The following is a 25,072-nucleotide window of genomic DNA, read 5'->3' on the forward strand; positions in this document are numbered from 1 at the left end:
GCGAGGATTTTTGTACTGTGCCTCAGCATTCTCTCTCTCTCTGCTCCCTTCGTCTCCGTCCAGCGCGCTCGCTCTTGCCCCCGCACAACTTCCCCTCGCGCATCTCGCCGGCAACCATGGCCAAGGAGAAGACGGCGGCGCTGGAACGTGCGAAGAAGGCGTCGGCGTCGGAGAAGGCGAAGGGGAGATCTACCAGCCGCGGTGGGTCTTCGTCCAGATCCCGCCTGCCGAAGGGCTGGGTCCAAGGAGACTGGATCTAGTCGACCATCACAGAAAAAGATCTCCTCGACATGGCCAACGAGGGCTTGATCCCTCATGGAGCTGCGAGGCTTCTGGGGAAGGAATGGCAGCCCCAGCCAGAAGAGGGTGAGTGTGTGCTCTTGGCCACCCATGTTGATCGTGGATTTTCTTTGCCGCCGAGTATTTTCTTCCGTGGCTTCTTGAACTTCTTTGGAGCGCAGCTCCACCACTTTACCCCAAATTCTATCGCCTATCTTGCCGCGTTCGTGTCCATGTGTGAGGGTTTCCTGGGCTGTCGACCGCACTGGGGTTTGTTCAAGCATATATTCACGTGTCGCTCTCAGACCGTGAAGAAGGCGAGCCCAGGCGATGAAAGAACCCGAGTCGTCCAAATGTGTGGGGGTCTGGGGATCCAGGTGAGGAACAAGAGCACCTTCCCGCCCATGACCTTTCCCGAGTCAGTCAGAGGCTGGCAGTCGACCTGGTTCTACTGCCAGTACCAGTCGACGCCGGGGCAGTCGAGTGGACTCCCTCAGTTTACCATGGACCGAGTGAACAAGCCCTCCTCTCTAAAGTTGATTCCGGAGGAGAAAGCTGACGTGAAGATGTTGATGGAGCGCGTGGTGCAGTTGGTTCGGGAGGGAGTGACGGGCATGGATCTCCTGGAGGTCTTCCTTAGGCGTCGCATCCAGCCCCTTCAGTTCCGGAGCCACTGCATGTGGTTGTACTGTGGGACTGAAGACGAGACTCGAGTCCATCCAGAAGCAGTCGACGATGTCACTCTGGAAAGATGGATGGTAGCCGTTACCGGAAACAAGGATAACCCACGCGGAGCCAGAAGGATTCCTCCACTCGACCACAACAGCGATCCAAACAAGGTACGCTTGCTCTGCTCTCCACTGTGTTCTTGTCACATTCATTTCTGTTTATCCTGCCGACTGGTCGATTGATCCTTGTCTTGATATCTGCTAGGCCCTCACCGAGCTGTACTCGATGCCCAATGGGGCACAAGCTCCGACTGAGGAGGGTGAGGCGAGTGGGGGCGAGAGCCAGGAAGAGGAGGAATGGGACTCAGACGTTGCAGAGGATGATGATGACGATGACGATGATGACGGTGATGAAGATGACGTTGAAGACGAGGAAGAAGAGGAGGAGGAGGTCGTACCACCACGCTCGGAAAGGCGGTCGAAGCTTGTCCACGACCCTTCGACTGAACGTGGTAAGGGGGTTGCGACCGCCGCTCAGTCGACCAAACGCCCTCGGACCACCTCTCCAGTGCCGACTGAAAAGGCGCCGAAGCAGCCCAGGGCGGCCTCGTCGAAACCGATCAAGCTCCTGCCGAAGATGAAGGTGTCCATCCCTACCATATCAGGGTAATCGTGCTGCTTAAGTCTTCTTATTTTGTGTGAACTTTGTCTCTGGTTGACGCTGAAGTTAGTCGACTGATTCTTTGGAGTTGCAGTGCTGCTACTTCTAAGACCTCAGCCCGGGCTGATGACCATGAGATGGAGGACGCGGCAACTTCAAAACCAGGTATTATATTCTTAACGCCGTTTTTAGTCGACTGACTCGCGATCTCTGATCCTGATTCTTCCCCGTAGCTCCACCCAACGCTGTTATCAATCTCCCTGATGATGATGAGGATGAGGAACCGCTGAAGCGCAGAAGGAGTAGGAAAGCGTCTGCCAGCAAGGTGCCCCAGGATGTGACGGCGCCTGAGATTCTGATTGCGGAGGAAGAGAACACCACTCGACACACGGTGTCCTTCGCAGATCCATTGACGAGTGCTCAGCAGCCCTCCCTCTTCACGACGCACCACGTCCCAGAGGACCAAGCTGGCGCGGCGAAGGAGGCAATACGCCAGGCGGGAATCATGATGGAGCAGTTGAAGACCATCCCGGATGCGAGCCAGGCAGCTTATGACGCCAGTTCTGCCCTCCAAAGCAATGTTTAGGTCAGTCGACCACCGTTTGTTCTATTGGATATGCTACCAAAAACTTTTCCTTTTCAGAATTTATAGTAGTCACCCACTGGGTGTGTCGATTAAACTCCGTGTTAGCGGGGGCACGCTGAGTGCACCCGCTGGGTGTAGTCCCCAAGGCTAAGGTCGACTGCTGGCAGTCGGCCTTAGGGTTTATGATGTCAATCTTTCTGTCAGTCGACTATGTCGACTGGATTTCACAAACCGGTGGGGGCACGCTGAGTGCACCCACTGGGTGTAGTCCCCGAGACTATGGTCGACTGCTTGCAGTTGATTACAGTCTTAAAGAATACATCTCCCCCTTTTTTTTGAGGTCGACTGGTCGACTTTGTCTTCAACAGGATTAGTGGGGGCACGCTGAGTGCACCCACTGGGTGTAGTCCCCGAGACTACGGTCGAATGCTTGTATTCGGCTGTAGTCTTAGAAACGTGTGATTTTTCCTTTTTCACTCGGAAGTGAATTATATTTGACATTTAGTCGATTGGTTCTTCGCAGAACTCCTGTGATCTTGTGGCTCGCTACTCTGAGCTGGAAAACAAGCACACTCAACTCGAGCTGAGCTTGAAGCTGGTTCAGGAGAAGCTGAGAAGGCAAAGGAGGAGACCGAAGGTATGTTTGGTGAGACCCTGACGACTGCTTTTCCCCTTGCTTGTTTTAAAATCTGATCTTGCTGTAACTTGCAGGTAAGGTAAGGGAGGCCCAACAGAAGAAAGACCTCAAACTAGCTGAGAAGATCAAGCTTGCTGACGAGAAGTTAGCTTCAGTCACCAAGCTTGAACAAGACAATACCAATTTGAAAGCTGCTCTTGGGATCGCCAACAAGGAGGTCACTCGACTAAAAACTGATAAAGCTGCCCTGACCGACCAAGTCAGTAAGTTGACTGGGAAGAAAAATGATCTGGAGGCCTTCCTGAGTGGTCTTGCCAAGAAGCTGTTTCTTATGCTTGAAGGTAAACCTCTATGCTCGGCAAACATTTCCAATTGTGGTTTTTCCATTCGACCATCCCCTTGACTTAGTGATCATCCTTGCAGAATTTTGTCAAAACTTTGAAGAAGAAACTAGCCGGCTGGAGCCAAACCTCCACCCCGTCAATTCTCCGGTGAACGACGAAGTTGCCATGGATGTTTTCCGACTGGAGTCTCGTGTTGCAGCTGTCGTGGACTATCTCGCAAGGCTGAAGGCCGCCACATCTCGCATCGACTCGACGCTCTGGCCTGAGGAGACACTTCAGAATGACCTTGAGTCGCTGATGGCCCGCTTGAACACGATCCCTGGTCGAGTGCAGGAATGGAAGAAGTCCTCGGCTCGGTGTGGTGCAGATGTTGCTCTGTGTCTGGCCCGAGTCCACTGTAAAGATGCGCGAGAAGAGAAGCTGGCGGCCCTTCGGGTGGCCAACACCAAGAAACACGACTTCATGTCCCTTATGGAAACTTTCCTTGCGGCCGCCACTCGGATCGCCGACGGAATTGACCTTGATGAATTCGTTGCACCTTCCAGCCCTCCACAGGAGGGGTAAAAAACTTCTTCTGGCTCGACGCTTTAAATTTGCCTCGGTATGCCGAGTGAAATTGTAACCGATAAACCTTAACAGGCTTAACGCCTGAGCACTTTCGGTTCTTTTAGATATCGATTCAAACTTGAATTTGGTGCTTGAATACGATTGCTTTTGGCTCGAAATGTCTTTTGCAGGTTCAAAGCAAGGCGCCTTTACTGCAATCGACTTATTCTTTAGTCCACTTAGGCGAGCACTGGGCTGCGGCTAAGCCTCCGAGTGGAAGCCCGGCTTACCACTCGGTAGGATTTCTATAACTTAGGCGAGCATTGGGCTGCAGCTAAGCCTCCGAGTGAGGGGTTTACTCCTCACTCGGTAGGATTTTTATAACTTAGGCGAGTGCTTGGACTGCAGCTAAGCCTCCGAGTGAGAGGGTTGCTCTTCACTCGGTAGGATTTTTTACAACTTAGGCGAGCACAGGGCTGCAGCTAAGCCTCCGAGTGAAAGTCTGGCTTACCACTCGGTAGGATTTTGATAACTTAGGCTAGCACTGGGCTGCAGCTAAGCCTCCGAGTGAGAGGTTTGCTCTTCACTCGGTAGGATTTTTATAACTTAGGCGAGTGCTTGGACTGCAGCTAAGCCTCCGAGTGAGAGGGTTGCTCTTCACTCGGTAGGATTTTGACAAACTTAGGCGAGTCCTTGGACTGCAGCTAAGCCCCCGAGTGAGAGGTTTGCTCTTCACTCGGTAGGATTTTTAAAACTTAGGCGAGTCCTTGGACTGCAGCTAAGCCCCCGAGTGAGAGGTTTGCTCTCCACTCGGTAGGATTTTGACAAACTTAGGCGAGTCCTTGGACTGCAGCTAAGCCTCCGAGTGGAAGTCTGGCTTACCACTCGGTAGGATTTTGATAACTTTGGCGAAACGGATTCGCAGCTAAGCCTCCGAGTGGAAGTCTGGCTCACCACTCGGTAGGATTTTTACAAACTTAGGCGAAACGGATTCGCGGCTAAGCCTCCGCGTGGAAGTCTGGCTCACCACTCGGTAGGATTTTTACAAACTTAGGCGAAACGGATTCGCGGCTAAGTCACCCACTGAGGGGGAATTTTATTGGACAAAAATAAAAAGTGACAGAAATTATGGAGGAACTATGACACTATTATTTTGAGGTCCATGAACTACAGAAGTACTTTATTGCAACTCATCCGAGTGATAAAACTTAAGTATAAAATGGGCGGAGTAGTTCCGCATTCCAAGCTCGGGGCTCGTCGATATTATGCTCGACGTTGTAAAGACGGTACGCCCCGTTGTGGAGAACCTTGGTGACGATGAAGGGACCTTCCCAAGAAGGAGCAAGCTTGTGTGGTTTGTGCTGATCCACTCGGAGAACTAAATCTCCTTCCTGGAAGGCTCGACCTCTCACATTTCTGGCGTGGAAACGACGCAAATCTTGTTGGTAGATGGTCGACCGGATCAGAGCCATCTCCCTTTCTTCCTCTAAAAGGTCGACTGCGTCCTGCCGCGCTTGTTCAGCCTCTGCTTCGTTGTAGATTTCAACTCGAGGAGCATTGTGGAGAAGATCACTCGGCAAGACTGCTTCAGCTCCGTAGACCAAGAAGAATGGAGTTCTTCCGGTCGACCGATTAGGTGTGGTCCGCAGCCCCCAAATAACTGAGGGAAGTTCGTCGACCCAAGCTCCAGCCGCGTGTTTGAGAGCACGCATCAGTCGGGGCTTCAATCCCTTAAGAATCAGTCCATTAGCTCTCTCTGCTTGTCCATTCGACTGCGGATGGGCGACTGAAGCGTAGTCGACCCGTGTGCCTTGGGAGTTGCAGAAATCTCTGAATTCCTCCGAGTCAAAGTTCGACCCATTATCCGTAATGATGTTGTGCAGGACTCCATATCTGAATATTAGTTCCCTGATGAAGCTAACAGCAGTACCGGTGTCAAGGTTCTTGATTGGTTTAGCCTTGATCCACTTGGTGAACTTGTCGACTGCCACCAGTACATGCGTGAAGCCACTTCGTCCTGTTCTCAAAGGACCGACCATGTCCAGTCCCCATACTACGAAAGGACAGACGAGTGGGATGGTCTTCAGAGCCGACGCAGGCTTGTGCGACATATTCGAGTAGAACTGACATCCCTCGCACTTATCCACTATCTCTTTTGCCATCTCATTCGCCTTTGGCCAGTAAAATCCGGCTCGGTATGCTTTGGCCACGATGGTCCGAGAGGACGCATGATGACCACAGGTTCCCGAGTGGATATCATCGAGGATGAGTCGACCTTCTTCTGGTGTTATGCACTTCTGACCAACTCCAGTCGCGCTTTCTCTGTACAATTGTCCTTTGATTACGGTAAAGGCCTTAGATCGACGGACGATCTGTCGAGCCTCTTCCTCATCCTCCGGAAGCTCTTTTCTCAGGATATACGCGACGTATGGAACTGTCCAGTCGGGAATGACCACCAAGACCTCCATGATCAAGTCGACCACCGCTGGGACTTCAACCTCAGTCGGATCTGTGGCACTCTTGGGCTGTGGAGTTTCTTCGGTGAAAGGATCTTCTTTGACTGACGGAGTGTGTATATGCTCCAAGAACACACCACTCGGAACGGCTTCTCTCTTGGAACCTATCTTTGCTAGATCATCAGCTGCTTGATTTTTCAGTCGGGGTATATGATGGAGCTCCAACCCCTCGAACTTCTTTTCCAGCTTCCTCACTGCACTGCAGTATCCAGTCATGGCTGGGCTTCTCACGTCCCACTCTTTCATCACCTGGTTGACCACTAAATCCGAGTCGCCATAGACCATCAGGCGACGGACGCCGAGTGAAATGGCCATGCGCAACCCATATAAGAGGGCCTCATATTCTGCCTCATTGTTGGAGGAATCAAAGTGAATCTGGAGCACACATCTGAGCTTGTCTCCTCTGGGGGAAACCAGGACAACCCCAGCACCGGAACCATTCAACATCTTAGAGCCATCAAAGAACATGGTCCAATGCTCCGAGTGAACTTCAGTCGGCTGCTGTTGTTCAATCCACTCGGCGAGGAAATCTGCTATTGCCTGGGACTTAATGGCTTTCTTTGCCTCAAACTTGATATCGAGGGGAAGAAGTTCAATCGCCCATTTGGCCACTCGACCAGTTGCATCTCTGTTGTGCAAAATCTTTGATAGTGGAGCGTCGCTGATGACTGTAATGGAATGATCAGAAAAATAATGAGCAACCTTCTTTGTGGTCATGTATATTCCATACACAAGCTTCTGATAATGAGGATATCTCTGCTTGGATGGAGTCAAGACTTCAGACAAATAATACACTGGGCGCTGAACTTTGAGAGCTCTTCCTTCTTCTTCCCGCTCGACCGTAAGCACAATACTGACGACTTGTCCTGTGGCTGCGATATAGAGCAACAGAGGCTCTTTGCTGATTGGAGCAGCAAGCACCGGCTGGGTGGAGAGCAGAGCTTTTAGCTCGGCAAACGCTGCATCAGCTTCTGGAGTCCACTCGAACTTGTCTATCTTCTTCATCAGTCGGTAAAGAGGCAATGCCTTTTCACCGAGTCGTGAGATGAATTGACTTAATGCGGCCAAGCATCCAGTAAGCTTCTGGACATCGTGCACTCGCACAGGGCGTTTCATTCGGAGAATAGTGCCAATCTTCTCTGGGTTAGCGTTGATTCCCCGTTCGGAAACGAGAAAACCGAGTAACTTGCCACCAGGAACTCCAAATGTGCACTTTGATGGATTGAGCTTGATATCATATCTTCTGAGGTTGGCAAATGTTTCGGCGAGATCAGCGAGCAGGTCGGAACCTTTTCGTGACTTGACAACGATATCATCCATATATGCTTCCACATTCCGACTGATTTGAGTGAGTAGACACTTCTGAATCATTCGCATAAATGTGGCTCCAGCATTCTTGAGGCCGAATGGCATGGTGATATAGTAGAAGCACCCGAATGGAGTGATGAAAGCTGTTTTTACCTCGTCGGGTCCGTACAGACGGATCTGGTGGTACCCGGAGTAGGCATCTAAAAAAGACAGCCTCTCGCATCCCGCGGTCGAGTCAACAATTTGATCTATGCGAGGGAGAGGAAAATGATCTTTCGGGCAGGACCGGTTGATGTGCTTGAAATCAATGCACATTCGGAGCGACTTGTCCTTCTTAGGAACCATGACGACATTAGCGAGCCACTCGGAGTGGTATATCTCTCGGATAAATCCTGCCGCCAACAGTCGAGCCACTTCCTCACCAATGGCTTTTCTCTTCTGGACGGCGGACCGCCGAAGATGCTCTTTGACTGGTTTTGCAGACGAGTCGACTCTTAGGCGATGCTCAGCCAGTCCCCTGGGAACACCTGGCATGTCAGCGGGCTTCCATGCAAAAATGTCCCAGTTCTCACGGAGGAACTGGATGAGCGCTTCTTCCTATTTTGGGTCGAGTGTTGTGGAGATGCGGGTCGGAGCTGCACGGTCGGGTGAATGTGAACAGGCTTCGTCTCACCGGACGACTGGAATGCAGACTCTGTGGCGGGTTTCTTTGATCGCAGCAAGTCACTCGGATCTGCGTTTTGCTTGTATTCCTCGAACTCGACCGCTGTCACCTGGGAATCGACAATCTTTGAGCCCTTCTGAAAGCACTCTTCTACCTTTTTCCGATCACCGGTGACAGTGATCACTCCTTTGGGGCCGGGCATCTTCAATTTGAGGTACACGTAACATGGTCGAGCCATGAACCGTGCGTAAGCTGGTCTCCCCAAAATGGCATGATATGCACTCTGAAAATCCACGACCTCAAACGTCAACTTTTCTTTGCGAAAATGTTTCGAATCACCAAACACCACGTCCAAAGCTATTTGGCCGAGTGACTCGGCTTTCTTCCCTGGTATAACTCCATGAAAGCTCATGTTACTAGTGCTCAGTCGGGACATCGGAATGCCCATTCCTTTCAGTGTGTCTGCATACAACAAATTCAGCCCGCTTCCACCGTCCATCAGCACTTTTGTTAGTCGAGTGCCTTCGACAACTGGATCGACCACCAAAGCTTGCCTCCCAGGGGTGGCAATATGAGTCGGGTGATCAGATTGGTCGAATGTGATGGGTATTTGAGACCATTTCAGATAATTTGCTTTTGCTGGGGCAACCATGTTCACCTATCGGTTAATGACTTTCAGTCGACTCCTGCTTTCCACATCTGCAAAGATCATCAGAGTGGAGTTGATATGCGGATATCCTTCCTCACTGTCCTCCTTGTCTTCAGCCTTGTCCGACTCCTTCTCCTTGTCCTTAGACTGTTTTCCCTGAAACTGCTGGATCAGGAGTCGACATTGGCGAGTGGTGTGCTTCGGGTAGATGATATTCCCCTCTTCGTCTTTCTTCGTGTGGATGTGACATGGCATATCCATTACGTCGTTCCCTTCTTTATCCTTTACCTTCTTGGGGTTCCAGGATCCTTTTGGTTTCCCCTTAAACTTTCCCTGAGTCATGGCCAGAGCCTCTCCAGGAGCTGCCGGTTCAGCCTTCCGCTTCTGTTTCCGACTGGTGTTTCCTTTTTCCGACTGACTCGGCTTGTGCTTGCCGCTTCGGAGTCGGTCTTCTTCTTCGCCGTTGGCATACTTGGTAGCAATCTCCATCATCCGACTCAAGGTCATGTCACCGGTTCGACCAAACTTCAAACTCAGTTCTCTGTTCTTGACGCCATCTTTGAAGGCGCAGACTGCCTGATGATCAGACACATTCTCCACAGTGTGGTGCAAAGTGATCCATCTCTGAATATACTCTCTGAGAGTCTCATTGGTCTTCTGCACGCAGACTTGCAACTCTGTCAGTCCAGCTGGTCGCTTGCAAGTTCCTTCAAACGTTCTGATGAACACTCGGGACAAATCTTCCCAAGTGTAAATGCTGCTAGGCGGTAATTGAGTTAACCATGCCCTGGCAGAACCTTCCAGCATGAGGGGTAAATGCTTCATGGCCACCTCGTCGTTCCCACCACCAATCTGAACTGCCACTCGGTAGTCCTCAAGCCAAGTTTCAGGCTTAGACTCACCAGTGAACTTGCTGACTCCTGTTGCCAACCTGAAATTGGGAGGGATAACTGCGGCTCTGATAGCTCTGCTGAAACATTCAGGACCAGAAACATGCACTCGACTGCTTGTGGGTGCACGCAGACTTGCATCTCTGTCGAGTCCGCCTCGATGGGCTCTGTTCCGGTCGACCAAACCTTGCACAATAATGGATCGCGCGTCGAAGCCTGGTTCTCTGGGGTCGACTGGAACCCTTCGCCCTGTACTGTACTGACGCCTGTCATCTTGCTGTCGAGGAGCGTAAGACCCACCGCTCGGAGGGGAATTGGGCACTCGACGCCTATCATCTCGGTCGAGTCGGTCGCCATATTGATCTCACCGATTCTCGCGCCCTTCACGCCGCGGAGGCGATCTGGGGCTGTGAGCCGACTGAACCGTATTCGCAGTGACGGATCGACTGAGAATTCTGTTGCGCGACTGAGACACGGCTGAATTCTGATCTCCTGCTGCCCGGAGCAGATCCCTGATCTGCAGCAAACCTCTGCCAGCTTCCGACTGCGAAGGCTGGATGGACTCTGCTATACGGGTCGCAGCTGCTAAATTCTGGATTGGGGTTCGATATACCTGAGTCGGCGGGAAGAGTTGACGTCGACTGGTGTCGGGAACTCGTTGCCACGCGCGCTCGTCGAGTGCTCGCTGAAGATTCTCCAGTCGAGTGCGTTCGGCCAAATTGGCCAGACGTGTCTCCTCCAAGGCACGAGCCTCGGGGGTTTCTCCTGCGATGGGAGTACGCAGAGCATCCACGTTCCTGCGGCGAAGTTCCTCTCTTTGCAGAGAGTCGAGTGGCTCAGGCTGGTACTCTTCGTGGCCTCGTGCGGGGTCGCCTCCGTCACCTGCTCCACCATCACGGGCGAAGCCAGGGGGACTGCGGAGCCCGTCGACCATCAAGATTTCCGCCGCTGGATCACTGCTACCGCACTCGGATGCAGTCTCTACGGAGCCAGTCGGCAGATCGAACAAGCCGTAGAGAGATTCGTCGGGCTCGATTGCCGCAACTTGGGTGGTGGCCGATTGGAGAGCCACCGCGTGCCTCACCCATCGCTGAAGCCTCAACCAGCCCAAGCGCTTGCGCTGGCGGGAGACCGGGAGGGTGGACGATGGAGGAGTCGTCCGATACGGGGTCGACGGTTGCCGCAGCAGAACACCGCGGACACATGCGTGAAAATGCGTCGCACCGCGGACGGGGAGCGCATCAACGTCGAGTGGAGCCTCCTGGAGCCAGGCGGAGTCGTTGGCGATGAAGGTGAGAGTGCCGAGACAGATCTCTCGACCTTCGACCAAAACTCCAGCAGACACCATGATGAAAGTACTCGGAAGAATCGCAACTTCTCCACAAAATCGCTAAAACACCTGCCCCACGGTGGGCGCCAACTGTCGTGGTTCTAAGCTTGACAGTAGAGTGGGGGGTAGGTATGGAGAGGCAAGGTCCTAGCTATGGAGAGGTTGTAAACACAAGGGATGTACGAGTTCAGGCCCTTCTCGGAAGAAGTAATAGCCCTACGTCTCGGAGCCCGGAGGCGGTCGAGTGGATTATGAGTATATGAGTTACAAGGTGCCGAACCCCTCTACCTGTGGAGGGGGCGGCTTATATAGAGTGCGCCGGGACCCCAGTCAGCCCACGTAGGAGAGGGTTTTAGGTGAGTTAAGTCCGGGGCGTTACTGATAACGCCCCACATAAAGTGTCTTTACTACCATAAAGTCTACTTAATTACAGGCCGTTGGAGTGTAGAGTGTTTCTTGACCTTCTGGTGGTCGAGTGAGTCTTCGTGGTCGAGTCCTTCAAGTCAGTCGAGTGAGTCCCTCGTTGGTCGACTGGAAGGCGACCTCTGCTAAGGGTGTCCTTAGGTAAGGTACTTAGATCAGGTCCATGACCCTACCCTAGGTACATGACCCCATCACCCGTCGCCGGATCCCGGCAAGGGGGATCAGATCCACCACTCCCCCATCCAAACACGCCCGGATCGAATCCGCACCGCGCCGTCCCGCTTCGTCCGATCCCGTTGACTTTCTTGGAGAGGTCTAAATTTCGTCTAAGTCCCAGTATTTTCATGCCTTATTCATCGCATCATAACTTCATCACCGTTGCTCCGATCCGTGCGTGTAACATATCTAAATGTTCATCTCAACGAGTACTTCATTTCATCTCATTGCATCATTTTTATTTGAGCTCATCTTGATGCCCGAAATGCTGTTGGAAGAGGGATATGTGATGTTAGTTTCAGATCCGTATCTGCATTTGCTCTTTTGTCATTTTTTCCATGATTAATGTGTGCATGCTATGATCCTGAGCTCTACATGTGTTTTGAAGTATGCCATGCCATCTTTGCAGGGGTGTATGCCATGTATTTTTGTGGTCTCTGTGGTGACTAGCACAAGCATGCAAAGTAGGTCACTTAATGTTGCTGATTCCAGGGACTTGGAAATATTCTAAGTCTCCGCCCTGTCATTATTTTTATGCCATATGTTCATGTTGATACCTGGTGATCTGTGCATCTTTTGAGCATGATCAGTAAAGATGTTTTGTAGATATTGTGGTGCTCTATCCATCCATGTCTTTGTTTGCATTTATGGAGCACCGTAGCTTGAGTCAATCGAGCTCTACTTTTGCTATAAAATGTTCCTGGCAGATTGTTAACATGTTTAGCGATTTTGCCGAGCTTGTTGTAGTTGATCCGTGCATGCTATGTTGTTGTTCTTGCCATGTCTAGCTTCTATGCCATGACTACTTGCTGGGTGTATGCTTAGTTTATCATGCAATGCCTTGTGGTCAGTGCATCGAGCTCGTAAACATGCCTACTTGATATCTGTTTTGCCATGTTCCAGTTTTTCACTAAGTCTGAATCTGTTAACGTTAATTGCTATGTTCATGTGGTTGCAATTGTATTTTCTGATCCCTTTTGGCTTATGGTCAGTAAGGGACTTTTGTTGTATGCTTTGAGTGGCTTCATGCACTGCCTTGCTTTGCCATGATATGTTCCTTTAGCATGTAGTTTTCGTGCTCTAAACATTGCTTCCTGATGTTAAATTCCAGACTTGTTGTTATTTTCACTAAGTCTGTAACCTGTTATCGTTTGCACTTTTGCCATGCTTGTTTGAACCTGTTAGTGAGTGAATTAGCTGTAGCTCAGTGTTCATCTTTTGTCAAGCATCTTGAGTGAATACCTGCCATGTATTTTTTTGTCATGTTGGAGTGCTGTAGCATGTTGTTCTTGATGCATTTAGATGGTCTCGTGCTGTTAATCGTAGCCCGATGCCATATTTGTTTCGCTTGTCATTTCCAAACCGTGCATCCGATTCTGGTGATCTTTATATCAATTTCGACCAAAATCACCTCCTCTTTACAGTGGCACTCTTGGTTTTCCAAGTTGAGTCCAGGTTCAATCATTCCTTTCCAAATCATGCATATGCATCGCATATCGCATCCCGCATATCATACCATGTTTGCATCATGTTGTTTGAGCATTGCACATGGTTGATTGTGTTCCCTTTTTGCTTGTTGTCTTGCTTTGGGTAGAGCCGGGAGACGAGTACATGATCGAGGAGCCCGTCGAGTACGTTTACAAGGATCAAGTCAACTCTGAGAACTTTGCAGGCAAGATGACCATACCCTCGAAATCACTTCTATCTTTGCTTGCTAGATGCTCGCTCTTTTGCTATGCCTATGCTACGATACCTACCACTTGCTTATCATGCCTCCCATATTGCCATGTAAAACCTCTAACCCACCATGTCCTAGCAAACCGTTGTTTGGCTATGTTACCGCTTTGCTCAGCCCCTCTTATAGCGTTGCTAGTTGCAGGTGAAGATTGGAGTTTGTTCCTTGCTGGAACTTGTTTATTGTTGGGATATCACCATATTATCTTGTTTATCTTAATGCACCTATATACTTGGTAAAGGGTGGAAGGCTCGGCCTTATGCCTGGTGTTTTGTTCCATTCTTGCTGCCCTAGTTTCCGTCATATCGGTGTTATGTTCCCGGATTTTGCGTTCCTTACACGGTTGGGTTATAATGGGAACCCCTTGACAGTTCGCCTTGAATAAAACTCCTCCAGCAATGCCCAACCTTGGTTTTACCATTTGCCACCTATCCTCTTTTTCCCTTGGGTTTCCGGAGCCCGAGGGTCATCTTTATTTAAACCCCCCCTGGCCAGTGCTCCTCTGAGTGTTGGTCCAAACTGAGCTGCCTGCGGGGCCACCTCGGGGAAACTTGAGGGTTGGTTTTACTCGTAGATAGTATCAACTGAGTGTGCCCTAAGAACGAGATATGTGCAGCTCCTATTGGGATTTGTCGGCACATTCGGGCGGTGTTTCTGGACTTGTTTTACCATTGTCGAGATGTCTTGTAACCGGGATGCCGAGTCTGATCGGATTGTCTTGGGAGAAGGAATATCCTTCGTTGACCATGAGAGATTGTGATGGGCTAAGTTGGGACACCCCTGCAGGGATTTGATCTTTCGAAAGCCATGCCCGCGGTTATGGGCAGATGGGAATTTGTTAATGTTCGGTTGTAGAAAACCTGAAACTTAACTTAATTAAGATACTTCAACCGCGTATGTAACCGTGATGGTCTCTTCTCGGCGGGGTCCGGGAAGTGAACATGGTGTTGGAGTTATGTTTGACGTAGGTTGTTCTAGGATAACTTCTTGATCATAGTTCATCGACCGTGCCTTTGCCTCCTCTTCTCGCTCTCATTTGCGTATGTTAGCCACCATATATGCTAGTCGCTTGCTGCAGCTCCACCTCATACTTTACCCTTCCTATAAGCTTAAATAGTCTTGATCGCGAGGGTGTGAGATTTCTGAGTCCCTGTGACTCACAGATTCCTTTCAAAACCAGATGCAGGGACCGATGATACCATTCCAGGCGATTCAACTGAGCTCAAGTGGGAGTTCGATGAGGACTCAGGACGATACAACGTGTCTTTCCCAGATGATCAGTAGTGGTGCCCAGTTGGGGCGATCAGGGACTATGTTGCATTTGGGGTTTATCTTCATTTTGGTTCCGTAGACGGACCTTGAGTGCATTTGGATTAATGTAATGTTATTTATGCTATTTGTATGACGTGGCGAGTGTAAGCCAACTATGTATCCTTTTCCCTTAATGTATTACATGGGTTGTTGTGAAGATTACCTCACTTGCGACATTGCTTTCAATGCGGTTATGCCTCTAAGTCGTACTTGGACACATGGGAGATATAGCCGCATCAAGGGCGTTATATTGTAGTACTCTTCAACGCTCTTGGTTCCTTGCTTGAGTAGTTGGAGTTTCTTGAAGAGGTCGCGGTTGTAGTAGGTAGGCACGAAACGTGCTCTCATGACATCCTTCATTTGTGCCCAAGTGGTGATGGGTGGTTCACCTCTTGCCTCACGACGCTCGATGACTTGTTCCCACCAAATGAGGACATAGTCTTGGAACTCAAGGGATGCCATCGCGATCTTCTTCTCTTCTTCATAATTGTGCAAACAGAAGATCTTGTCAACTTTCAATGCCCATGAAAGGTACTCTTCGGGATCGTTGCTTCCGTTGAACTTGGGCATGGTGAACTTGAGCTTGCCATAGCGTTGCTCTTCATTGTGTTGGGGTCGGCGATGATGACGCCCATGTAGTTGATGATTGTTCAACTCGTGGTGCTCTTGGCGTGGAGGGTTGTCAACCTCATGTTGCTCTTGTCGTGGAGGATCTCTATTGTCTTCATGATCTTGAGGAACTTGTTGTTCTTGAAGAGCTTGTGGAGGAGCTTGTCAAGCTCGAGGAGGAACTTGACGGTGCACGCGAGCTTGATAAATCCTCTCGCGAACTCCTTCGTGAAGTGCTTCTACATGTTCACGAGCTTGTTGGCCTCGGTCGGCTACGGCTCGGCTTGAATCGCGTAGAGCTTGTTGTGCCTCAAGTGCTTGAGCGTCATGGAGTTGTTGTTCTTGATGTTGTGCCTCGGCATCTTGAGCATTTTGGTGTAGACGCGCTCACTCTTCCTCTTCATGTTGGCGTTGTCGTTGCCGTTCTCGTGCTAGCGCAAAGGCCTCTTGGTTTTGTCGTCGTCGGTGCTCTTGCAAGTCGGTGTCACATAGAGGATTGAGGCTTGATTGATGCTCGTTGCGCGCAGCACGGCGAAGAGTGTTGGATGTCAGTGTACTTGAGCCGGAGAGGGTAAAGTCGGAGTGGCGACTTGAACGGCTCCTTCTTGAAGTGGAAGAAGAGCGGTTGAGTAACAAAGCATGAATCTCGTCCATTCTTGCGTCATTCTCTTGCTTGTGATCTTCGAGCTTGTGGTCGAAGTAGTCCCTTGTACGTTGCTCGGAGAGTCGCAAGTCGGTGGCGAGGTTGTCGATGCGGTCACTCATGGCTTGTTGCTCTTGATGCAAAGCACGTTGTGCACCAAAGAGGTGACTCTTGGTGACGAAGGAGTTCATGTCATCGTCTTGCTCCATGAAGAGTGGGTTGGTAGAAGTACTTGGCCTATCCATCATTCCAAGACAAATGTGAGTGGTAGAAAGAGAAGAACGAATACCAAATGTACCTTGACCGAAGTTGAAAGTGGATCGATGATCACTCCAATGTAGGACAAGGAAATATCACAATTGGTACTAGGGCTTGTCGGTTTCTCACAGCTACACAAGTAAAAGCTTATGGTGGAGCTTGGTTAGGATGGTGGCACAAAATTTGATGTAATTGTAAGTGAGCTTCAATAATGTTGGAAAAGATTCGCAAGATGCAATGTAACAAGTAGACCAAGCATATAAGGTACATGGAAACACACATGCAAAAAGATAAGTGGGGTTGGGCAACAAAGGATGAGCCAAAATGTGGAATCCACGAAAATGCTCTTGTTGCACAACACTAGAGAGACGCTAGCACGATTGCACAATAGACAGATACAAGAACTTGTGCACAACCTAGTTAGCAAAAATGCAACAACTTCTATCCCAAGTATGCTTTATGCAAGGTGTTTCTATGATATGATCCAAGATGATCGAGTATGACAATCTTAATGTTGTATGATGCTATGGTTCTTGCTTAAAAGCTCTTTGCTTATCTTTCCTCTTTGCTTAAAAGCTTGTTTGGCTCTTCAATGTTGGAGCTCTTTTCTTATGCGATGCTTGACGAACCAAAATAGCAATTGTGTATGCGATGAGAACTTTGTGACACAAGAGATGATACCAATATATGCAACAATGATGTATGTATGCAATGGGAAGTATGATCACTAATGTGCACAAGTCTCATTGCTAGCAATACTCAATGGCTAGTCTCAATGGGTAAGCAACGCAAAGGAGTAAGGCTATGGTGGCTATCAATGTAATGGCAAGAGTGATATGTCCAATACCAAGACGAGGTTACCGTTCTTGCGTACGGTATGTTGTCAAAATGTTGTATCGAATACCAAGATGTAGTCGAGGTGGTCGTTGTTGATGACGCATCCATGGCGAAGATGAGTGGCGGTGATGTCGATGTCGAACCGTACCTAGATAGACGAAACACAAAAGGATATGGAACCGCAACTCAAAATTCTCAAAGCTTGAAGTGCAACACATGTCAGAGCGCGAAACGGTCAAAATGGTGGTGGTATGCGGAAGTGGTGATGGTGTATCGGTGGTGGAAGTGCATATGCGGAAATGTGGGTGGTGGCGGTGACTACACTGAAAAAATTCGGTTTCGTCAGGGTCGGTCGGATGTCCGGGCTGGGTCGGATGTCCGGTGCCTGGGCGATTTTCGGGCACGGGATGAACAACTAGGGTTCGAGGTGGAGATGGCAAAAATGGACAAATCCGGACGATTTTGTGGATGGAAAGGGTGGGGAAATGGGGGAAAAAGCTAGATCCACTCAAAACAAAGAAAATCCACGGATCCAAACCAACAAAATCTCAACACACTAACAAATCACAAAAAATATTTGGGGCTATTTTTGTGGGGAATTTTCGAATTAGGACAAAAACAACAAAACAAGGCCTTATCACCCTTGATGGTTTCCACTGGTGCCTCTCTCTTTAGTTCTATCTTCATCAACCAAGCATCCTCTTCTACTTTGTTGGAGGAGGGGGAGACATGATGCCTGGCTTGATGGATCTGACAGAAATACAACAAGAAAGAAGAACAGAGGGTTTCTCCGTGATACAAAGGTCAGCATGTTGGGGTATATAAAGATTTTTTTATCTTGGGAAACAAGCAAAACGAAGGGAAAACAGAGTCTGGAAGGTGCCCGAGGTGGGCACAACCCACCTGGGCGCGCCAGGCAAGGCAGGTGCACCCTGGTGTCTTTTGGCCTCCTCGGTTGCCTTCCTGGTCATTTCTTATTTTCCTAATTTTTTTAATATTCCAAAACTGACAGAAAATATTTTTGCGGATTTTCCGGAGTCCGTTTACTTGTCGTATCATGTACCTCCTCTTTTTTCATGATTCGGGTGTGTTCCAGAAGGTTTCTTTTATGTGTTCCTCTGGTGTCATGGTTTGAATAATATTGCTTTCAACATTAATAGGCGTACCTGAGATATAGTGTTTAATTCTTTGCCCATTGACCACCTTCGGGGTAGTACCTTCGGCATTATTTATTTTGATAGCTCCAGAACGATAAACTTCTTCGATAATATATGGTCCTTCCCATTTGGAGAGAAGTTTTCCTGCAAAGAATCTAAAACGAGAGTTGTACAAAAGAACATATTCACCCACTTTGAATTCCTGCTTTTGGATTACTTTATCAAGCCATCGTTTAACTTTTTCTTTAAATAATTTGGCATTTTCATAAGCTTGGGTTCTCCATTCATCTAGTGAGCTAATATCAAATAACCTCTTTTCACCGGCAAGTTTGAAATCATAGTTGAGTTCTTTAATTGCCCAATATTTTTTATGTTCTAACTCAAGAGGCAAATGACCAGCTTTTCCATAAACCATTTTATAGGGAGACATACCCATAGGGTTTTTATAACATTTTCTATAGGCCCAAAGCGCATCATCCAATTTCTTAGACCAATTCTTTTGGGACCTATTGATAGTCTTTTGTAATATTAATTTTATTTCTCTATTGCTAAGTTCAACTTGACCACAAGATTGATGATGATAGGATGATGCAATTCTATGGTTGACATCATATTTAGCAAGCATTTTACGTAAAGCACCAGGAATAAAGTATGAACCACCATCACTCATGAAATATCTAGGGACTCCAAACCTTGGGACAATAACTTCTTTAAGCATTTTAATGGAATTGTTATGATCAGCACTACTAGTTGGAATAGCTTCTACCCACTTAGTAACATAATCAACAACAACCAAAATATGAGTATACCCATTAGAGGAAGGAAAATGTCCCATATAATCAAAACCCCAAACATCAAATGGTTCAACAACAAGTGAATAATTCATAGGCATTTCCTAACGCTTACCAATATTACCAATTCTTTGACATTCATCACAAGATTGAACAAACTTACGGGCATCCTTGAAGAGAGTAGGCCAATAAAAAACCAGTTGCAATAGCTTATGAGCAGTTCTATCTCGCACATGATGTCCTCCATAGGCTTTCGAGTGACATTTCTGTAGGATTTGTTCATGTTCATGCTCAGGTACACAATGTCTAATAATACCATCTACTCCTTTATAAAATGTGGATCACCCCAAAAGTAATGTCTTAAATCATAGAAGAATTTTTTCTTTTGCTGGTATGTAAAACTAGGTGGTGTGTCTTTAGCAACAATGTAATTAGCATAGTCAGCATACCAAGGAGTGTTATGAGAAACATTTATTGTAGATAATTTTTCATCAGGAAAACTATCATCAATAGGTAGTGGGTCATCAAGAATATTTTCTAACCTAGACAAGTTATCACCTACAGAGTTCTCAGCTCCTTTCCTATTAGTAATATGTAAATCAAATTCTTGTAGCAAGAGAACCCGCCTAATGAGTCTAGGTTTAGCATCTTTATTTTCCATAAGATATTTTATAGCAGCATGATCAGTGTGAACAATTACCTTGGAATCAACGATATAAGATCTGAATTTATCACAAGCAAACACAACTGCTAAAAATTCTTTTTCAGCAGTAGCATAATTTGTTTGGGCACTATCTAGAGTTTTACTAGCATAATGAATAACATTTAATTTCTTATCAACTCATTGTCTTAGAACAACACCAACAGCATAATCACTAGCATCACACATAATTTCAGAAGGCAAGTTCTAATCAGTTGGTTGAACAATAGGTGCAGAAGTTAAGGCTTTTTTAAGTGTTTCAAAGGCTTCTACACAATCATCATAAAAAACAAATGGAATATCCTTTTGTAAAATATTTTTAAGAGGCCTAGAAATTTTACAGAAGTCTTTAATAAACTTCCTATAGAAACTAGCATGACCGAGAAAACTACGAATACCTTTAACATCTTTAGGACATGGCATTTTCTCAATTGCATCAACTTTAGCTTTATCCACCTCAATACTTTGTTTGGAAATTTTATGTCCGAAGACAATACCTTCATTAACCATAAAGTGGCACTTCTCTCAATTCAAGACAAGATTAGTTTGCTCACATCTCTGCAAAACTCGATCAAGGTTGCTTAAGAAATCATCAAAAGAAGTTCCATAAACGGAAAAATTATCCATCAAAACCTCAACAATCTTTTCACAAAAAATCAGAGAATATAGTAGTCATACATCTTTTAAAGCTAGCAAGTGCATTGCATAAACCAAAAGGCATACGTCTATAAGCATAAGTTCCAAAAGGACAAGTAAACGTGGTTTTCTCTTGATCAGGTTGTGAAACAGGTATTTGAGAAAAATGAGAATATCCATCAAGAAAACAGAAGTGTGTGTGCTTAGATAATATTTTCTAGTTGCTTTATTTAATTTTCTAAAATAAATTACCGTTCTATAGCTAGTAACAATTCTTTGTGGAATAAGTTCATTTTTATCATTAGGAACAACAGTAATACCTCCTTTCTTGGGGACACAATGAACGGGACTTACCCATCTAGTATCAGCTATGGGATAGATTATACCTGCTTCCAGAAGTTTTAGTATTTCAGTTCTTACCACTTCTTTCATGTTAGGATTCAAACATCATTGGTGATCGACAGCGGGTTTAGCACCAGGTTCCATATTAATCTTGTGTTGACATATAGTGGGACTAATGCCCGAAACATCATCAAGAATATATCCAATAGTAGCTTGGTGGTTCTTCAGAATTTTCAATAATCTTTCTTCTTCATGTTTTGAAAGGTTAGCACTAATAATAACATGATATATCTTTTTTTCTCATTAAGATAAGCATATTTAAAATTGTCAAGCAATTGTATTAATTCAAACACATGACCACCGTTAGGTGGAGGAGGAACCCCTAGAGTTTCAATAGGTAAATTGTGTTTAAGCGGAGGTTGTTGTTTATAGAATATTTTATCTATTTCATTTCTTTCTCGTAAATGCATATCATTTTCATGGTCGAGCAAATATTGTTCTAGAGGATCATTAGGAGGCATAGCAATATAAGCAAGACCAATTGTTTCATCCTTACTAGGTAATTCTTTATCACGGGGTTATCTAGTAAACTTGGAGAAATTAAACCCATGAGACTCATCACCAAAGCTAACACTGGCAGTTTGTTTATGACAATCTATAGTAGCATTGGCAGTGTTCAAGAAAGGTCTACCAAAGATAATGGGACAAAAATCATCTTGTGGGGAACTAAGAACTAGAAAATCAATAGGGTATTTTATTTTCCCATACAAGACTTCAACATCTCTCACAATCCCAAGTAACATCTATATCTTCTATTTCAGCGGGTGCTATGTCATACATAATTTCTTGGTATAAGGTGATATGTCTCCAACATATCTACTATTTTTTATTGTTCCATGCTATTATATTATCCATTTTGGATGTTTTATATGCATTAATATGCTATTTTATATTATTTCCGGGACTAACCTATTAACCTAGAGCCCAGTGTCAGTTTCTACTTTTCCTTGTTTTTGAGCTTCGCATAAATGGAATAAAACTTTTGCGATGATTTTTCTTGGACCAAAAGACACCCAAGAGACTTGGAGTGCAAGTCAGAAGAGACGTGAGGTGGCGCCAAGGGTGGAGGGCACGCCCTAGGGGGCCCCTACCTTGCCACCCCCTCAGGAGTCCTCTAACCTAGCCCTTGGCCCTATATATTCACATATATTCCAGAACCTCCAAAAGCATCCACGAAAGCACTTTTCCACCGCCGCAGCCTTTTGTTCCCGTGAGATCCCATCTTGGGGCCTTTTCCAGCATCCTGCCGGAGGGGGTTTCGATCACGGAGGGCATCTACATCAACTCCATTGCCCTTCTGATGAAGCGTGTGTAGTTTACCTCAGACCTACGGGTCCATAGCTAGTAGCTAGATGGCTTCTTATCTCTCTTTGATTCTCAATACCATGTTCTCCCCGATGTTCTTGGAGATCTATCCGATGTAATCTTCTTTTGTGATGTGTTTGTTGAGATTCGATGGATCATGGATTTATGATCAAATTATCTATGAATATTATTTGAATCTTCTCTGAATTCTTATATGCATGATTTGATATCTTTGTAATTCTCTTTGAACTATCGGTTTGGTTTGGCCAACTAGATTGATTTTTCTTGCAATGGGAGAAGTGCTTAGCTTTTGGTTCAATCTTGCGGTGTCCTCACCTAGTGACAAAGTAGGGGTAACAAGGCACGTATTGTATTGTTGCCATAGAGGATAAAAAGATGGGGTTTACATCATATTGCTTGAGTTTATTCCTCTACATCATGTCATCTTACTTAAAGCGTTACTATGTTCTTTATGAACTTAATACTCTAGATGCAGGCAGGAGTCGGTCTACTTGACACGAACGTGATGCCTATATTACATAATCATTGCCTTGGATACACTACTGCAGGATGCTACTAACGCGACACTATGATCAGATACCCTTCGACAAAATTGTGTGCGATGCATAATCGCAAACGGTGGTGTAAAAAAACTTTCAAAAAAGGTGCAAAACGTTTTTGATGGAGGATAAATCAAACACGGTTCATATTTTAGTTGCGTGTGCGATTCAGGGCATATGGTTCAGTTCAATTAACCGTTTTCGATGAGGAGGAACAAAAGAAACGGGCAGCCAGATGAAGGTGTGTGCGATGTACATCATACAATTCACTCGGATGAACTATTTGTGATTAGGCAACACAAAAGAAATGGTCAGCCAGATCAAGGTGTGTGCGATGTACAACATACAGTTCACTCGGATGAACTATTTGTGATTAGGCAACACAAAAGAAACGATCAACCAGATCAAGGTGTGTGCGATATATGACATGCGGTTCACTCGGATGAACTGTTTGCGTTGAGACAAGAGAACATAAATGGTTCAATATAACAAATACCATAAATATTGTGTAACGCCCCGAGACCGATGTGCCAGGTGTCGTTCAGTTATTCGCTGTTGTTGCCTTGTCTTTGCTTGCGTGTCATGCATTGCATATCATGTCATCATGCACATTTCATTTGCATACGTGTTCATCTCATGCATTCGAGCATTTTCCCCGTTGTCCGTTTTGCAATCCGGCGTTCCGTTCTCCTCCGGTGGTCATTTCTACCTTTCTTTCGTGTGTGGGGATTAAACATTTCCGGGTTGGACCGAGACTTTCCAAGCGGCCTTGGTTTACTACCGGTAGACCGCCTGTCAAGTTTCGTACCATTTGGACTTCGTTTGATACTCCAACGGTTAGCCGAGGGACCGAGAAGGCCTCATGTGTGTTGCATCCCAACACCCTTCCATTTTGGCCCAAAACCCACCTAACTCTGCTCCATCATCTAGAGCGTTGGATCACGATCGCGTGGCCAAAAACCGCACCTCATTTGGACTCTCCTAGCTCCCTCTACCTATAAAAGAGCACCCCTCCCCGAAATTTCGGATCAATTCGCGGATGAAACCCTAATCCTCTTCCCCTCTCGCCCGCCGGACATGTCCATCCCGGCCGGACGAGATCGCGCCGCCGCCCCGGGCGAATCCGGGATCCACACATGGACGTCGCCGTCCCACCGCTGCCGCGGCCCGCGGAGCCCATCCGGGGCCCGCGCGGGCCCAGTTTCGCCGCCGCCGCACAGGAGCGCCCGACCGCGCCCGGCTCCCCTTCGCCTTGCCGGAGCATCGCCGGCCGCCTCGCTGACCACCCTCGCCGGTGAACCCCCAGGCAGGAGCTCCACCGCCCCTCCTCTTCATCTCCCTGCCTCTCCCTAACCTCTCTCCTCTCCCCTGCAGCGATCCTCGCCGCCACCACCACAGATCCGGCGGGATCTGGCCCCCACCGCCCGGATCCTTCCATCCCCGATGGGATCCGCCTCCCTCCTCCGCCGGAGACCCGCTGCCGCCTCGCTGTTGACCTAGGGCGCCGCCGCCCTGTTCCTGTTCGTGCGCCAGGCGCGAGGAGGACGACGCCCTCGCTCGCGTGGGCCGCCTTGGCCTCACAGGCCCAGCATCGTCGGCCTGCCTCCTCCTCCTTCACGGGCCGAAGCCCATGGGTGAGGCCACACCCCAGCGCCCCGCCTCTGTTTTTTTTTCTCCTGTTAGGCCAGCTTGATTCGGCCCGAGTCACTGTTTTTATTTCGCGAACGAATTTACTAATTTTCCAGAGAAAACCTGTTTTACAGAAAAGTCCCCCTAGTTCATGCATTTAATAACTCCCTAACCGTGCATCGGTTTAAAATGATTTATATATGAAACTTGCTTAGAATTTCATCTAGTTTCATAATATGCCACTTTCATATATGTTTAAAATGTTTAAAATGATGTTTGTTTAAATTTGCTCCTATGCCATGTTAAAATGATTTAATTCATAACTAAATAACTGTAGCTCCGTTTTTAACAAACTTTATATGTAAATGGGGTAGAATTTTGCCTAGTTTATCATGGTGGACTCATTTTGCATGTTTAAAAACTCTAAAATATTGTTTAGGGCAGAACAGTACCAAATCTAAAATATGCTATGGGGATTTACCGGAATTGTTGTTCGTTACTTCCGGCCTCATTTAAACTTGCCTAGATAGGTAGTTTCGTTGTGCTTCACCTCTTGCCATGTTAATCAATATTTAATATTGTTGGGGTTCATAAACAAGAGAGAACTAAATAATCGTTGTGGTGTTTTGTCAATATGCATCCCGATGCATATTGAGCTCCACTTAATTTGTAGGATTGCTTGTGCACCTTGCTTGCCATGCCTCTTTAATCCGGACATGCATCATACTTGTTTGTGCATCATGCCATGATTATGTGAGGGTTGTTTACTAGGTTGTGTGCTT

The sequence above is a fragment of the Triticum aestivum genome, chromosome 3A, assembly GCF_018294505.1.
Source record: "Triticum aestivum cultivar Chinese Spring chromosome 3A, IWGSC CS RefSeq v2.1, whole genome shotgun sequence".
Classification (NCBI taxonomy): domain Eukaryota; kingdom Viridiplantae; phylum Streptophyta; class Magnoliopsida; order Poales; family Poaceae; genus Triticum; species Triticum aestivum.